The following is a 14,827-nucleotide window of genomic DNA, read 5'->3' as shown; positions in this document are numbered from 1 at the left end:
TACTCAGTCTAAGGATTAGCTTGCTTAGAAAGAGAGGCATCGACCAAGGATGTGCTGAGGCCTTCACTCTTCCAGGAGTGAGCCAGGCGCCTCCTCACCCAGGGCTGGGTGCTGGGAATCACCACACACAGCCCCTGTTTTTACCTCCTTATCAACATTCCAGTTTCAGTGCTGTGCAAAGACTTTGGGCTGGATGCGGGGGCCCAGAAGTGATTCATCTGTCTCCCAGCTCTGCCTTTATAACAAAGAGTTAAAAGCCTCCCATGACCACATTCACTGATGCTCAGCCCAGGAGAGCTCTTAACATCAGCCAGGGAGCAGGGCCTTATCTGTGCCCAGACAGCCAGCAGCTTCTAGACCCTTCTGCCTTCTTTCTAGTTCTCCAGCCCTCCCCTCGCCCACAGCACCCAGCCTGATAAAGCAGTTTCCACAACAGAACAAGGTTGTAGCTTGTAACACGAAACAGTGCCAGTGTGTCAGACAAACCACCAGTTGAGAAGGAAGGAAAGGAAGAAATGAGAAAACCAGAAAAGCCACTTGCTGTGTGAGGTGCTCACCATGGCTGCACCATAACACAGGGAGATATGGCCCAAGAAAGAGGAAAGACCACTGGATGTTCACAGAAAACCTTTTTATGTCTTTTTTTTTTTTTTAAGTAAGCTCTACACCCAATGAGGGGCTTGAACTCATGATCCTGAGGTCAAGAGTCATATGTTCTACCAAATAAGCCAGGCAGATGCCCCTCACAGAAAACCTTTAAACACAATAAGGCCAAATGTTGGCAGATGAGGGAATGAAAGGAGGAAACTCTTCCATGGAATGTTTCTGGAATAGTCCTCAGGTATAGCACCCCCTCCATGTGTCTGGAGACAACCACCCAGGCTTCCTGTCACTGCCTAACCTTGGTAAACTACAGCATTGACCCGCTGCTCTTCACCTGTACACGTGTCACCCTGCATGCACGCAGCACCCAGATTTGGATGGAACCCCAACTTCATCCAGGAAAGCCTGACCACATGTTTCCCTCCCCATTCTTATTAGCCGTCTTTCTCAAAAAGCCAGTAAAACTCCTTTAGACTCTTCCTGTCAGCATTTTGAAGAACACAAAATAATCACTCGTGTGTGTGTGAGTCCACACTTCACATCCTGAGGCATTTGAGAACACCTTGTCTGCAAGGTGGGGCTTATGCTATGTTAAGTGTTCAGTTTACAACGAGAGTTAAAAGAAACTGCTTATTTTATTATAGTTTCCAATTTTTTATTTTCCTTTTGCACAACTGTTTGGTAATTTTGACTTGCTACATGGGTATAACTGTAGATTTTGTTTTCCTAGTGGAACACTGTCATATTCACAGCTATTTATTTTTCGAAAAAATATTTAGTGGGGTGTCTGGGTGGCTTAGTTGATTGAACTCGAGATCCCAGCTCAGGTGTTGATCCCAGGGTCGTGACTTCAAGCCCTGCGTTGGTCTCCATGGTGGACATGGAGCCTATTTAATAAATAAATAGGGGCCCCTGGGTGGCTCAGTCGGTTAGGCATCCAACTTAAGCTCAGGTCATGATCTTGCAGTTCGTGGGTTCGAGCCCCGCATTGGGCTCTGTGCTGACAGCTCAGAGCCTGGAGCCTGCTTCAGACTCTGTGTCTCCCTCTCTCTGCCCTTTCCCTACTCATGCTCTATCTCTGTCTCTCAAATAAATAAACATTAAAAATTGTTTTAAATAAATAAATAAAAGTAAAAAAATAAAAGTATTCAGGTATCATAATATACATACCATAAAATGCACACAGCTTAAGCATATACCCTACATGGGTTCCAGATCATGACTTAGAACATTTCCTGAACCCGCTCCCCCACCAAGGCTCCCTTGTGCCAATTCTCCCCCACAGGCAATAACCCTCTGAAAATAATCCCTCACAGGTCATCATTGCCTGTCCTTGAACTTCAGGTAAACGGATGCTTGTTCCTGTGGAATCCATCTGCACCGGTGTATAGAACTCTCTCTTTTTTTTTTTTTTCATGCTGCGTAGGTGTAGATTGTTTTTACCTGATGCTTCAGTTCCCTTCCAAGTTCAGTGTAAGCCAAGAATAACGAAACCACTGCCTCTGGATCAGAGACAAATGACCTCCCAGACTGGCTAGTTTTATAAGGAACTTCAGCTGAAATTGAAACAGTCACCGGCTGCTTCTCAAACCAGTTACACTACCCCAGGGTAACTGCAGGACGACAGGTCAACCGGTAAACTTCGGGGGTCAAGCCTTTAAAGACAGACCCAGAAGAATCCCTCAGATGTGCATAAGATTTGGACTCTGCTTTTAATGGAAAAATCACAAACCATTTCTTATGCATTCTTTCCACCCTTCTTTTCTTCTAAATGAGAAGAAAGTAGAATAGGTACCATCAGGAGAGATTCCCACCCAGTCTGTGGCAGAGCCATGGAGGAGCCTTTCAATCAAATGCCCGTGGGCTTAAAAAGTACAAGACAGCTTGTGAGAAATGTCCATCCCCAGCCCCATCCAGGGGAATGGGATTCAGGAAGCCTGGAAATCTGCATCCTTCACAAGCTCCCAGGGATTCTCTTGCGTTAAGGTTTGAGATCTGCTGTTTGAGAGAATACAGCTTGGTGTGTATTTTTGGTGGATCCTGGAGGGCAAATCTAAAAATGAAAAATATATTACCTAGCCCCTTTTTGTCAATATTTTTAAGCAATTTGTTTTGAGTGTTTGGAAGAAAGAAAGATAGGGCACACAAAAACACCTCACTCCTAAGGCTGTGTCTGTCTTCTGTTTCACACAAGTGCTATTAAAAATAAAAGAGACTCTGGGAGCCTGGGTGGCTCAGTAGGTTAAGTGTCTGACTTTGGCTCAGGTCATGATCTCACAGTTCGTGAGTTCGAGCCCCATGTTGGGCTCTGTGCTGACAGCTCAGAGCCTGGAGCCTACTTAGGATTCTGTGTCTCCCTCTCTCTCTACTTCTCACATTCTGTCTCTCTCTCTCTCTCTCTCTCTCAAAAATAAACATTATAAAAATAAAATAAAAGAGACTCCTATAAAAAACAATCCAGAGCCATGGAGATAATAGAGGGGTCAAAATTTTGAATCCTCAGAGGACAAAAATTGAGAATTCATAATTTGAACAAATTTCTCATTCTATCATAATCATTCAGAAAGAAAACACTTAGGCCCCCCCTAATTTCATTCTGTGGATGTAAACTTGGAACACAGGATGCTGAGTATGGCAGTGAGGGCCCTGGGAGCTTATTTCTGTAAAGATATAAATACTAGGCTTAGTAATCCCATGGTTTTAATAAAGAAAAAAAAAGATCTATAAGGGGCATCTAAGTGGCTCAGTCAGTTAAACGTCCAACTCTTGATTTCAGCTTGGGTTATGATCTCCCATTTCATGAGTTTGAGCCCCAAGTTGGGCTCTGTGCTGACCTCAAGGAGCCTGCTCAGGATTCTCCCTCTCTCTCTGCTTGTCCCCTGCTCACGCTCTCTGTCTCTCTCAAAATAAATCAATAAGTAAATAGACTTAAAAAAAAGAAAATAGATCTATAAAATGTCTTATTATTTTTTAATTTTGGGACCCCATCCTGATAGATATATCTTAAGTAGCAAAAGCAAACTGTGTAAAGAATCGTGCAACATCATTTTTGTAAAGTTAAGCAAAATCATGTATGTCTCTGGACAGGCAAATAGATGTCAAAATATATATAGGTATAAATACATATGGATATAAAATTTATAGATCTCTATACTTATTTATAGATATATAAATATATGTAATAATAAACATATATAGATATACTTGTATTATATAAAATTACACTTATGGGGCACTTGGGTAGCTCAGTTGGTTAAGCGTCCAACTCTTGATCTCAGCTTAGATCTTGATCTGAGGGTGGTGAGTTCAAGCCCCACACTGGGCTCGGCACTGGATATGAAGCCTACTTAATTAAAAAAATCACTTATATAATATAAAATATATATATTTTAAATATGGCTAGCAACAGTTACTTCTGGAGGTGGAATTACAGGATTTTGGATGGGGATTAGTGAATAAAGAGGGACTTCCACTTTTTATTTTATACTGTTTTATATTTTTGGAATTATTTTTCTGGCATCAGCATGTCCTACTTTTTTAGTTTAAAAAATAAAGAAAAAATTAAAAGAATCTGTTCATGTGTAAGTAGTTAAGACAGTTGACTTAAATGAGAGGAATTGGCATGATTTGACTTGGGCAGGACTGAGCAGAAGGCTAGGGCGGGGGGGCCCCAGGCCCGCCTCCCTTCGGGAGCCACTTTGCCCAACATTTCCCAGCCGCCCTGTGCCCTGAGGCTTCTCAGGAGCCCTAAGATGGGGGAGGATGGGGGGGAGCTCACCCAGGTGCTCAGCCTTGGCTGGCTAGAGCAGGAAGCTGGACTTCTGATTCTGATTTGGCCAAAGATCTAAGGTGCAGGCGTTCTCTCCCTGTTCCTCAGTTTCCTCACTGATAACTAGAGAGATGCTGCCAGCCCTTCCTCGGAAGGTTGTTTGTAGCAATGCAGCATTTTGAAAATACAAAACAGCCAAAAGAAAGAGATGCCAAAGTCTGTCACTCTTCACATTTAATAACCGCGTGTTATCTCTAATGAGGGTAATCAAGGCAAACCCTGCTTCTCCAACACCTGGAATCTAACTGCAGACCAAAACCCACTTCAAGCCTGGCTCGCTGGACTGCCAGGTGTAAACATCCTAAGAGTTGTAAACACATGACTCTTCACCGAGTCTCTGTCAACAGAGAGACCCGAGGTCAGGCTCTAAGACCCTGGGATGGTCCCACGTTGTGTCCCTTTCCTTATCTCGTTTCATCCCCCAGCCCACGGGCCTCCCCAAGGGGAGGTGACAGTCCTTACTGCCGACCTTGAAAAGCGGTGGGGGCGCGCCCCCTGGTGGCAGTGGTAGACATCCTCCTGGGGGGATTCCGGACCTCCTGGTAGAAGGGGCTCCTTCCTACCCAACCTGCCCGTGACTGGTTCAGCCTATTCTCAAACCGAATCCGGTCTCTATCCTTTCTGCTCAGGCAACATCTGACACTGAGGTGACTGCTGAGTCACCTGTTGCTCTCTTTGTCCCCAGAGTTTGAGTCATTGGGGAGATTTCCTCAAATTTTGATTATGGCCGCACTGCCTTCCGGCACTTAAGTACTTAAGTATTTCACTTGTTTAATTTTAAATCCCTTCCTTGAAATGTTATGCCTGAAGTAGATAGGATTCATCTGTTCCATTTCCCTTCCAAGCATTTAGGTCTTTGCTGCCCAAAATGTCATCCATGGACCAGCAACATGGCATCCTTGGAAGATGATTGGAGATGCAGAAATCAGGGCCCACTGCACACTTGCTGAATCAGAATTTGCTTTTTAACACAATCCACAATAGATTCCTATGTAGATAATAGCATGGGTTTGGTTGGTACTTCCTCTTGGACTTCGTAACTACCCATATTTATGGCTAACTACAAATTATAACACTTGAGATTATATATACCATTTTATTCTTTGCACTTGTAATGTCTCATTTGCTTTTCAACACTACTTAAATATGGAAAACCAACAAAACCAAATTCTGAATGTTTAGCATTTAAAGTAATCTACAAGCAATAGATTCGGAAGTCCCCAAGGAATAAGAATTTCAGCCACATCATTAAACAGTTAGATGTGAATAGTGAGTCCCTCCATTCCAGAAAATATTCAAAAGAAGAATTTCTGAGTTAAATCCCACACCTATCATAAACTATGTTAGTCCATAACACCACCAGAATTCATTGAAACACAAAACAGGGTATAAATTAAACTTTCAAAAAGCAGCATGAGAATTTGAGAATACAACTCTGGTTTGGTATAATATTTTTTATTTTCTTTCAAAACGTTTCCATCCATCATTTGCATTAGTCATAGTCTTGTTAGAACATTATGCCCAAAAATATCAAGGTTTTGAGTAGGATCATTAAAGGAATGGGAAAAAATAGCCCTTTGAGGTGTCAAAAAGTGAGTGCAACAAATTTTTTAACTTTTTATTTTGAGCTGATTTTTTTCCAATGGTTTGTTTTTAAATTAAGTTTTTAAATTTTAATTCCAGTATAGTTAACATACAGTGTTATAATAGTTTCAGGTACACAATCTAGTGATTCAACAATTCTACACATTACTCGATGCTCATCAGGATAAGTGCACTCCTTAATCACCATCACCTATTGCACCCATCCCCCATTACCTCCCCTGTGGTAACCATCAGTTTGTTCTCTAAATCTGTTTCGTGGTTTGTTTCTTTCTCTTTTTTACCCCTTTGTTCATTTCTTTCGAACTAATTTTAAACTTACAGGAAGTTACAAACATCATAAAAGAGTTCCTGTAGACCCCTCATGAACTTCACCTAATGTTATCATCTTAGATATCTAATACACTATGATAATCAGATCTATAAAATTAACACTGGTACAATGTTATTAAGTCAACTACAGACCTTGATCAAATTTTATCACTTTTTCTTCTAATGTTCTTTTTTCTGTTCCAGTATCCTATTCAGGATCCCACATGATATTTGGTAATTACTTCTTAGTTTCATCCAATCTATGACAATTTGTCAGTGTTTCCTTATCTTTCATGATTTTGACACTTGTGAAGAGTACTGATGGTTTATTTTGTAGAATGTTCCTCAATTTAAGTTTGCCTAATGTTTTCTCATGATTTGCATGAGGTTATACATTTTTGGCAAGACATGATAATCTATCAAGGGGTTTATGTCTTGTTACTGGTGATGTGAACCTTGATCACTTGGAGTTAATATCTGGGGTAGGTGGAGATACTTTGAAAGTATGCAAATTTTGTTTCACTTCAAATTTTCACTTACTAATTTTCACATCCACTGGTGGATCGTATCCACAGTAATTATTAGCATAGTGTTAAACCATTTTATCTAAAAGTTACTTACCATTTCTTCAAAGCCTTTAATAACTACTAAAGAAGACTTAAGTGTGTGAGAGTAAATGGGAATTTGAGAAGGGAGGTGAGCTGTGTTCAAACAATAAACAAGGAGGGGAGGAGAGAGGGAAACAGAAGGGCCCCTCCATAGGTTATGTTTCCATCCTATCTCAGTATCCCAGGGAGCTACTTATGTAGTGCAGCACCCAACTTCAAGACCTCCTATATAAGATTTCACAACCTATCTATAGAAATGAATCTACCAGTCAAGGAATTGAGGTTTATAATACAGAGTTGTGTTCTTTAAAAGAACAAGTGTAGGAGGGCACCTTTTGGGATGAGCACTGGGTGTTGTATGGAAACCAATTTGTCAATAAATTTCATATATATAAAAAAAAATAAAAGAACAAGTGTGCTTCATGGGGCACACGAGTGGCTCAGTCGGTTGGGCGTCCAACTTCAGCTCAGGTAATGATCTTGCGGTGCAGTCCGCGAGTTCCAGCCCTGCTTCGGGTCTGTGCTGACAGCTCAGAGCCTGGAGCCTGCTTCTGATTCTGTGTCTCCCTCTCTCTCTGCCTCTCCCTCTCTCTCAAAAATAAACAAACATTTTTTTTAATTTTAAAAGAATAAGTGTGCTTTAAAAACACAAGAAGGGAGGGCACCTGGGTGGCTCAATCAGTTAAGCATCCAACTCTTGATCTTGGCTCAGGTCATGATCTCCTCGTTGGTGAGTTCCAACCTGAATCTCAGGATTCTCCTTCTCTCTCTGACCCTCCCCTGTGCTCTCCTACACTCTGTCTCTCTCTCTCAAAATAAATAAGCTTTAAACAAACAAACAAACAAACAAACAAACAAACAAACACAAGAAGGGAGAAACCTAATAACTATCTATATGATCCCAGACCTAGTGTTAGTAAAGTACATAAATCAAGCTGAGTATTTATTTACAATCAAGTAGATTGTATTTTTTATTTTGTCATCAATATTTTATTAGTATTAACAAAGTATTTGATAATCACCATTTTGTCTTTGATTACTTTGAGTGGCTTTCATGAAGAAATCTTTGGTTAGACCTTTTGGATATTACGCTGTTTGTGTCCACCAACTTCAAAATGTCATGGTTCAAAGGTGTTCTGTTTTTTTGTTCCTAAAACATGCATTCTTCCCTCAGAGACCCTGAACTTATAACAAGGGTTCCTTTTTCTACACAGCAAATCACTTTTATTCCTTCCTAAGCAACAATCTCTGGTTCCAGAACTATAAATGAATTGAGCCCAAAGCCAGGACTCAAAGGAACCAGGAGCTATTTCTAGCTTTTCCACTTATATGAAGGATTAGGAGAATGTCACAACCCTCAAGTGCCTTAATTTCCTCATTTACAAAATCCCCAGGTTCTCTCCTCTCTCCAAGATAAAAAGCTATCACATCGTCACTCATAGTGGTAAACAGTTATCAGGGACTTCCAAGTTTCTGGTAGGAGAAATTGCTCACTGTCATCTGTTAGATCAATTGAGAATAAGAAAGATGAAAGTTTTTATTTTGCCTTAACTTATTCCTTTTCTGATGCTATTGCTTTACGTAGATCCAATTTATGACACGCACACACGTATATATGAAATGAATGACAGCAATAAACAATGATACATGGGATCAAGGGGTGGAGGAAAAGAATTAGGATTATTTTGTTATTATAAGGTATTTTCACCAACCATGTAGCATTGTTTGAAAATGAATTTGAATTAGTTATAAATGTATATTCCAACTCTAGAGCAACCAGGAAAAAAAAGTATAAGTGATATGCTAAGAAAGAAAAGAAAATGGAGTCATCTAAAGTGATAAATAAATAAAAACCACAAATGTCAGAAACAGAGTGGAGAACAAAAATAAGAAAAAAAAAACAAGGGCAATGAGTAGAAAACAATAACAAATATGGTAACAAATATGGTATGCTGTATCAGAAATCGCTTTAAACATCAGTGGTCTAAATACACCAATTAAAAGACAAAGATTGTCTTGAGAAATCAAGACTCAACTATACGTTGCCTCTAATAAACACAATTAAAATATGAAGATACATATAGTTTATAAATAAAGAGGTAGAGAAAGATATACCATGGCAACACTAATAAAAAGAAAATGGGAGTAGCTATATTAATTTCAGATAGATCAGACTTCAGAGTAAGGACAGGTATTAGGAATAAAGATGGACATTACATAATGATAAAGGGATCAATGCTCCAGGAAGACATAACAAGCCTTAATGTGTATGTGCCTAATAACAGAGTGTCACGATACGTGAGGCAAAAACTGATAGAATTGCAAGGAGAAAGAGATGAGTTCATTATTATAGTTGGAGACTTTACCATCTTTCTCTCAGAAATGAACAGATCCAGCAGGCAGAAAATCAGTAAAGACATAGCTGAACTCAACAGCACCATCAATCAACTGGATATAATTGACATCCATTGATTACTTTATCCAACAATAGCAGGAAACACATTCTTCTCAAGTCCGCATGGAACATTCACCAAGATAGACCACATTCTAGGCCATAATGCACACCTTAATAAATTTAAAAGAACAGAAATCATATAAAGTATACTTTTGGAATTAAACTAGAAATCAATAACAGAAAGCTGGAAAATCCCCAAATATTTGGAGATTAAACAGCACACTTCCAACCAACATATGGGTCAAGAAGAAATCTTAAAAATGTTTAAAGTATTTTGAATGAAATGAGAGTGAAAAAAAAGCAGTAGAGAAAATCAACAAAATAAAACACTAATCCTTCAAAAATAGTAAAATCAATAAGCCTCTAGCAAGACTGATTTTTTAAAAAGGAGAAGACAAATTACAAACATCAAAAACGAAATAGAGGCCATCACTACTAACCCCATTGATATTGAAAGAAGAATAAAGAAATATTATAAACAACTCTCTGCCCACACATTTAATAACCTAGGTAAAATGGACCAAATCCTTGAAATGTGCTAAAACTCACACAAGAAGAAATAGACAACTAGAATAGGCCTACATCTATCTATAAAATAAATTGAATCAGTAATTAATAACTTTCTAAAACAGAAATCACCAGACCTAGATGGGTTCACTGGTGAATTCTACCAAACATTTAAAGAAGAAATTATACCAGTTCTCTAAAATCTCTTCCAAAAGATAGAAAGAGAGAGAAAACTTTCTATCTCATTCTGAGTCCAGCATTGCTATGATAACAAAACCAGACAAAGATATTTCAAGAATAGAAAACTACAAACTAATATCTCTCATGAACATAGATGCAGAAATCCTCAAAAAGTATTAGTAAATCAAGCCCAAAAATGTGGAACAAGAATTATACACTGTGACCAAGTGGGATTTATTTCAAGTGTACCAGACTGGTTCAACATTCAAAAATCAATTAACGTAATCCTTCACATCAACAAGCTAAGAAAAAAAAAGTATCACATGATCATCTCAATAGATGCAGAAAAAACATCAGACAAAATCCAACACCTGATCTTGATAAAAATTCTGTCATCGAGGAATAGATGAAACTGCCTCAACTTGATAAAGAATATCTAGCAAAAACCCTATAGCTAACATTATACTCGATGGTGAGAAACTAGAAGCTTTCTCACAGTGATCAGAAAAAAGGTAAGTCTGTCCCCTCTCACCATTGTCACCACCTTTTTTTTTTTTTGAGAGAGAGAGAGAGAGAGAGAGAGAGAGAGAATCTTAAGCAGGCCCCACAGTGAGCATGGATCTATCCCACAAAACTGGAGTCATGACCTGAGCTGAAACCAGAGTCAGACGCTCAGTCGACTGAGCCACCTGGGCACCCCTCACCACTTTCAACATCACAGACATCCTAGTTAATGCAAAAATGAAAAAATAAAACAAAAAGAAACAGATTGGGAAGAAATAAAACTGTGTTTATGTTTTTGTTTTTTTGCAGATGACACAATGGTCTATGTAGAAAATCTGAAGGAATAGACCAAAAAAATCTCCTGGAGCTAATAAGCAATTATAGCAAGGTTGCAGAATGCAAAATTAATACACAAAAGTTTTCTATATAGCAGGAATAAATAAGTGGAGCCTGAAATTAAAAACATGATACGCTTACAACACTCAAAACAATTATATACTTAGGCATAAATCTAACTGAATAGGTATAAGAATTATATGAGCAAAACTTAAAACTCTGATGAAAGAAATCAAAGAACTATATAAATAAGTATTTCACATTCATCAATAGGGAACTCAATATTGTCAAGATACAAGCTCTTCCCAGTTTGATCTCTAGAGTCGATGCAGTCCCGATAAAAAATTTTAGCAAGTTATGTTGTGGATGTTGAAAAATTAATTCTGAAGTTTACATGGAGAGGTAAAAGACCAGAATATGCAACACAGTTTTAGAAGAGAACAAACCAGGAGGACTGAAGCCACCAGACGTCAAGACTTACTATAAAGTTATGATAATCCAGACAGTGAAGTACTTGCAAAAGAATAGACAAATGTATCAGTGGAAAAAAATAGAAAACTCAGAAATAGACCCACATAAGTAGTCAGCTGATCTTTGACAAAAGAGCAAAGACAATAAAGTAAACTAAAGATAGTCTTTTCAGCAAATGGCACTGGCAACAACTGGATACCCACATGCAAAAAGAAGAGAGAAGAAAGAAAGAACAAAAGAAAGAAAGAACGAAAGAAAGAAGGAAGGAAGGAAGGAAGGAAGGAAGGAAGGAAGGAAGGAAGGGGAGAGGAAGGAAGGAAGAAGAAAATGAAGGAAGGAACTTAGACACCAACCTCACACCCTTCACAAAAATTAGCTCAAAATTGATCCTTGACTTAAATATAAAAGGAAAAATTGTAAAATTCCTAAAAGATAAAATAAGGGAAAATCTAAGTGATCTTGGGCTTGGGTATGACTTTTTAGATACAATACCAAAGTCATTAGCTATGAAAAAAATACTTTATAAGCTGGACTTCATTAAAATTAAAAACTTCTGCTCTGCCAAAGACAGTCAAGAGAATGAGAAAACAAACCACAGACTGCGAGAAAATATTTGCAAAAGACTCGTGATAAAGGACTGTGGTGCAAATTACACATAAACTCTTAAAACTCAACAAGAGGTCTGTAATCTCTTGCATGTCTTGTAGTCTGCCTGTGATTAGACAGTGGACCTGGGCCACAATCTACCTCTGACTGGTAACTCTCTTACTTTACTCACTGTTTTATTACCTTTTGAACATGCAGCTGGAGGATGTGCACAGGACTTGGCATGCTTGTGAGCTCCTCATCCACTCCTGACCTAGGCCATGTATGATCCATCACAAGTTGCAGGGGTCTTTCCTTTACCAAATTTCCATTCTGTAAATAGTTCTTTAGCAGATTCATATGTTAACTAGTAGAAGCTAAGAACCTCTTAGTAAACCATTCACCATTGCTATCAAATGTAAGAAGGACCTGTGATCTTACATGTCCAGATGCCTGATGCAAGATACGGAGATGGCACATTAAGTAATAGTATCGCCCTTTTTGAGTACAGCGTTTTGTAATTCAGGAAAATATTTTCAAAACCCACTTTTAAAAGGAAATTTGCACAGAGGATCCACAGCTTTGTCTACTACTGAGAATGATTGCAATCTGAAACAATTACTTTGAACTATTTTTGTTTAAAACCTAAGCTCTGGGGCGCCTGGGTGGCTCAGTCGGTTAAGCGTCTGACTTCGGCTCAGGTCATGATCTCACGGTCCATGAGTTCGAGCCCCCACGAGCTTCGGGCTCTGTGCTGATAGCTCGGAGCCTGGAGCCTGCTTCAGATTCTGGGTCTCCCTCTCTCTCTGCCCCTCCCCTGTTCATGCTCTGTCTCTCTCTGTCTCAAAAATAAATAAACGTTAAAAAAAAATAAAAAATAAAACCTAAGCTCCTATTAACTCAAAACTATAAAAAAATTTCTTCTTAATGCACTTGGAATTCCATTATTTTGAATTTTTATTTACTCTTCAAATTATTCCTTTTCTTCATTCTCTCTCTCTTCTTAAATTACATTTGGATTGAAGATGTTTTATCTCAGGGTTTGGATTTTTTCTTCCTTGTGGAATCCTGAGGTGGTAAAGTTGAAGTTCCACTTTTAACTTGTCCTCATAAGATCTGAAGAAGTCCCACGTGAGACTTTTTCTTTTAGTTTATGTGGCATGAAATAAATAAAAATTAACATAGTTCACAAAGTTAATTTTATGTAATGCTATGGATGCTAGTATACCAAACACATTATTACTGTTTTACCTTATTATTATATTATTGTTATGGACTGAGTTGAGTTCCTCCAAATTCATATGTTGAAGCTCTACCCCCCAAAATGACTGTATTTGAAGATAGGATCTTTCAGAAGGTAATTATGGTTAAAATGAGGTCAAGAGTGAGACCCTAACCCAACAGCACCGATGTCCTTATAAGAACAGCAAGAGTCACCGGGAGCATGTGTGCAGAGGAAAGACCACGTGAGGCACAGTGAGCACGTGTCCATCTGTGAGAAGAGAGGGCTTACGAGAAACCGACCGTTCTAGCATTTTCATCTTGGACTTCCAGCCTCCAGAACTGTGAGACAATAAACCAGCGTCTGTTGTTTAAGCCACCCTGTCTTTAGTGTCTTGTTATGGCATCTCAAACAGACTAATACAATTATTATTCCAATTTTTAGACACATCTGTTTGCTTGTAAAGGATGAGATGGTTGGTCATATTAAAGTTATTTAGCTAGTACCCTCCCTTTCAAAAATGTATAATAATTATCAATCTCTTTCCCTGTTAAATATCTGAAAATACTAATTACTTTCATACATAAATTTAATGGCTCACAATTACCATTAATTAGTACAACACCATACTCTTATACTAATAAACATACACTTAAAACCTTAGCTAACTAACACAATTTCAAATTTTGGAGACTTTTCACTCTAAGTAACATCTAAAATGCTTGCCTATATTTGTAAATAAATATTCAAATATTAAAGATAAATCTAAAAGGCATGTGTCATTCCTATTACTGGCATTATTTCCAATTAGATATGAGTTCCCTATGCAATCACATGATTATTGATCAAACAGAAGATAAGGCTGCAAAAAAGCGGGAAATATTAGACTTCCAAAGATTGAGATCAGGCAAAGCCAAATAGCAGATTGCAGCCCAACAGTGAGGTCAAAGCTAAACTATGATGCGTCCTTATGCTTTATGCCAGTACTTCCTGCTAAACCCAGTTAAAAACAAAAATGCCCAAATGAGCACTAGCCTTCCAGAGGCTCAGATCTTTGGGGGAATGCAATGTCATTTTCAGAATATCTTAAATTCATGATCTGAAAAGTTTTACAGTTTTGTTGGGGTATTTATAGTAAAAAACAGACAGCATTTGAAAATATATTTTGTAATGTTTATTTTTGAGAGACAGAACATGAGTGGGGGAGGTGGGGGAGGGACAGAGGATCTGAAGCGGGCTCTGAGCTGACAGCAGAGAGCCGGATGCAGAGCTCTAACCCATGAACTGTGAGATTATGACCAGAGCGAAGTCAGATTTTTAACTGACTGAGCCATCCAGGAACCCCCTTTTTAAAAATATATATTTTAAATATTTATTTATTTTTGAGAGACACAGACATAACATGAGTGGGGGAGATCTTTTGAACGTTCTGTATGGAACAAGCTGTCTAGATGAATTCCTTCATTCTCCAAGAGCTTATCCTCTGAAGTTTTCAGCCACAGTGTGCCTGTCCCTAAGTCCCATCAAAGCCATCTGAATGCCCTTAGCTACCTCAGAGGGGGGGCTCATCACATCTGTGATTGAGTCAGATTCTAACATTGGGATTAGGTACA

The sequence above is a fragment of the Lynx rufus genome, unplaced genomic scaffold (assembly GCF_022079265.1).
Source record: "Lynx rufus isolate CCGP_SWC_20201006 ecotype Redwood Valley unplaced genomic scaffold, mLynRuf1.p SCAF_8, whole genome shotgun sequence".
Classification (NCBI taxonomy): domain Eukaryota; kingdom Metazoa; phylum Chordata; class Mammalia; order Carnivora; family Felidae; genus Lynx; species Lynx rufus.
This window is presented reverse-complemented; position numbering follows the sequence as displayed.